Raw genomic sequence first — 4431 nt, forward strand, 5'->3', positions numbered from 1 at the left:
AGTACGAGGCAAGACACGATAAAGTCATACCCCACTCGCCGTATTCTCCAGACGTTGCTCCATCTGACTACCACTTTTTCCGGTCGATGGCACACGGTCTAGCTAACGAGCACTTCAGTTCTTATGAAGAAGTCAGAAATTGGACTGATACTTGGATCGGCTCGAAAGATGAATGAATACGCATGCTGCCAGAAAGATGGTCAAAAGTAGTAGCTAGCGACAGCCAATATTTTGAAAAACATTTTTGTAACCGTTTTTATACAAAAAGCCTTAAATTTACAAAAAAAACGGGGGAAGCAAAGTTGTAGACCAATAATAAAATAATACAAAACACCAATAAAATATCAAATTGTTAATGGAAGAAAAAGAAGTTGTAAATGATTTAATACTTCAAATTAAATATAAATTAAAAATAATAAAAGATGAACTAATTAACATAGCTTATATAATAAATTCCTATATTTTATCAGGCAAAGAAATTCAAATTACAAAAGAATTTTTAAGAATTGAGAACAAACCATTTATAAATGTAGACGAAGCTATAAAGTTTGCCGAAATTAAAATTGCTTCCAATAGCAAAAATATAATTTATATAATTAGTCTCCCTACAACCGAAAAAACGATCTATATTGATTGTAATGTCTGTATTCGTAATTGTCCTAAGTGAGCTTAAGCAAAAGAAACTTAAAATAAATAAAGAAACAAACCTTACCCATGACGCTACAGAAATCGGGATAAAAGATTTACCAAAATTTTGCTTAACTTCATCGAACGAGGATGCTCGAATTTAAGGGCGGAGGAGTTAACACATAAAGGTTGGTACGCAGCTCTCAAGTAATTGCTCAAGAAAAAAAATACATTATTTCTCAAGTAATTTTGGCAGCTGGTTGCGCATTGTGAATGATCTACATTAGAAGAGCAAGAGAGAATAAACAAAGCAAACAAACTTTGTGCGTAATATGTATGTGTGTATGTATATGGTAACATAAATATTTTCATTGAGATTTAAGAAATGTTGTTGATGATTGGTAGGTTTTATACAACATTTCAAAATGGAATATACTTCATAATAATGATTTTAACTAATTTAGGATGAATTTGACGTTTACTTCGAATTTCCTTCAAGAAACAATTGTTGATTTGATGTTTCTTCGCAAAACAAGGTTTGCCATATTCACATTTTACTGAAAAAAAGTATCAAAAATTGGTACTAGATTTCTTGAGAGCTGCGTACTAGCACAAGTAAGTTTGTCGCAGGAAAGTATCTTGACCGTTTCTTTAGCGTTTTTTTATATGAAGTTTTTACGTTTCTTGAGAGCTGCGTACTAAGCTTAATAAATTAATAAAGCTTCAATAATTAAAGTCAAATCAGATTCCGGGAATCTGCTCAGTAAACTTAAAATTTTAATATTTCACACAAGTAAAACAGCTGAATCCGATTCGAGGAATCAGGGCGGTAATTTGAGTGAATAAATATTTTGTAAGGACAAAACAGCAATACGCGCATCCGGCGTAATAATTCTATTGGCGCTAAAGTGCTGATTTTGCATATTGCACTTACTGCGAGCAATAGCCCACGCTCGCGCCTTTGGCTGAGTAACCAAATATCAAATGTTTTAAACTAAAGAATAAAGAAATTAAATTTTATAAAGTCTCCATTTCGTAATGTCCGGGCCCGGTCATAAAACCAAAAACATATTGTTATTTAATTTACATGCTTGCGAATTTTGCAAATAACAAAATAGCTAAGAAAAACGCGGTACCAAGAACGGAAAGCGGTTAAAAATCGATGGCTGCACTTATAAAAAATATGCCTATTTATTACTTATCAACGCCATCAGCATGAAAATGTCGAGAAATGTTTTCTATGGTATACCTTTCTGTATAAAACGCCTATATACCGTACTGTTTTCTTTTTTTCGCTCAATTTTGCAAACATAAATAAATATAATTTTCCCCTTATAATAGCGTGCACTTAATTAATTTTATGTTCCGCCGTTTTATTTTGGTCTATCAGCTGTTTTATGTCTTCGTTTATCTTTTGGTTTTTACATTGCCAACCATCGAAAACAGAAGTATCAGCTATTCCCTGTTTGTGGTTGTGGCATTTCCAATCATTCTACAGGTATAATTAAATTAGTGAGTAAAGCCAGGGGATAAAAATCACACCGACGGATGTTCCCAAACAATTTCTTTTGCTAAGGTATGGCCTTTAAAAATAGCACTGGGCGAACACAGGATAATCCTTTTCGAAGATTTCCACAATAATGAGAATGCTGTCTAATGAGGAGTCCGCCGCTGCTGGACCAAATAAACAATGTGATACTGCCAACTAAGTAAACCAAGAGGTCATATCTGAGGAGCTACAAAATGGTGATACGGTTAGCATCCATAACAAACTGGGCAAAAACATTAAAATTGGAAAACATGATGGCCGGCCAAAGGCATATTAAACAAGTTATGCGTGAACTCGTAAAGAAGAAAGCTATGGAAAGAAAAATTGGAACATAACCAGATGCCATTATTATTACGAAGAAAGACGGTGTGTCCTTTGTTGATGTTCTGCGGAAAATAAAAAAAAGACAGCGGACTTGAGTTCAAACGTAAGCTATATTCAGAAAACTATCAAAGGTTTGGCTCTCCTCCCAAAACCAAAGAAACCACCAGAAGAACCTTCACCTGTGAATGCTCGAAACAAAGGGTAAAATGCACGAACATGTAATACAAAACCGTTTGGAGTTAACAATCCAGGAAGTTGGTGAATTATCAGAAAGATAATACCGCTTTATAAGAAATAGATCCACTATTGACGTATTACGAGAAGTCGTGGATACTTCAGTGAGGGGCACAAAAAAGTACTGCGCGCTAGTTACCCTGGATGTGAAGAATGCGTTCGACGGCAAAGTGGGTACATATCCCATAATCAAAGCCCTAAAAGTTAGCAGTGCCACACCCACTGCTCAACTTATGTTCTGATTTGAAGGCATCTCTCTTCATGCAGGCCTGTATCTGAATTTGGTTTAACACGATATGGCGTTGTGGACTCTATCATAAAGTAACTTCCCAAAAGTATAATGTCAGACACGGATCAAAACTAAACCACACAGAAATGTAACTTTCTTTGAATGTTTATACCCTGAACGCGCTATATAAAGTTTGCCACGAAGTATGTAACACACAGTAGGAATCCTCGAGGACCGTATAAGGTGCACATATATGCGAACTAGTAACTCTGTTTTTAAGATATCTATTTAAAATTTTTCACACGTCCTTTTATCCCCAAAAAGCTGCTCATTCTTCGGAACAGCGCTAAGTCATACAATTTTTAAGAAAGCTTGTCCATTTAGTTTCAGTAAAATATCACATTTTGAACGGTTTAAAGTCTGGTGGAAAAACGGAAATCATTATATGGCTTGTTTAAGGGACAGATTTGGGGTGAGCCGATTTCATTGGTTTGGAGTATACTTATAAGTATTTTTGAAAACCTATTTTAAAATATACAACTCACACACCGACCGACTTAATAAAGTTCGTTAGAAAAACGAGAATCACATATGGGATGTGGGCGTAGTTTTAATCCGATTTGGCCTATTTTATGCACTGTGACATGGAAATGTCACGCATCAAATTTGGTTGAAATCGGTCTGCCGGATCCCGAGATATGTGATTTCACCTAAAAGTGGACGGTGCCACGCCCGTCGTCCAATTTTTACCCGGCTTCTATTAGGCGCTCTCATACCATCTTTTGGGGTAAAATATGTCTCTGCCGTATTTAACTATTGATTTATCGCACATTCAGTAATTTTTAACACTACCGTTATATAGGGAGTGAATGCGGTTATTTTCCAGTCTTATCGATTTACAATGTCGGTAGAGATGCTTAAGGGATTGTCCTCAGTCCTTGAGTAATGTTGCTTAAACCAAATAGGGGTCAACACCCATTTTTTCAAAATTTTTAGACCGTAGATGCCTCTTGCTACTGCGATCTCCTTTGCTAAATTAAAGTTCTATATCTCAATTTAGTGCTTAATTATGGCACTTTATATATGAATGTATATATGTATGCATTTATATAACCCTATATACAACTATATTACTTTTACAAAGTTGTTGCAGAGTAAGAAAGTTCTAAACTATTAGCTATTGTAGTATAAAAAACGTTCTTCAAAGCTACTGATTTGAACATAAGTTCATTCCTGACGTTGTCTACTTACTACTCAATATTCTAGAATGAAATTTAGACTTTGCGTTGAGCGCCATGACTGTCTTTACTGCTACGGTCTATGTTTGGCAGCCAACTCTCTCTCTGTTACTGTTACCGCACAACTTAGCTCAAGTGAGACGAACTCTACATGATTCGTGGGAGCCAACATCATATGAAAGCAAAAAGCAGGCTAACTTCCAACTACCAAAAACGTTACTGCAGTAGGT

The sequence above is a fragment of the Bactrocera tryoni genome, unplaced genomic scaffold (genome assembly GCF_016617805.1).
Source record: "Bactrocera tryoni isolate S06 unplaced genomic scaffold, CSIRO_BtryS06_freeze2 scaffold_11, whole genome shotgun sequence".
In the NCBI taxonomy this organism is placed as follows: domain Eukaryota; kingdom Metazoa; phylum Arthropoda; class Insecta; order Diptera; family Tephritidae; genus Bactrocera; species Bactrocera tryoni.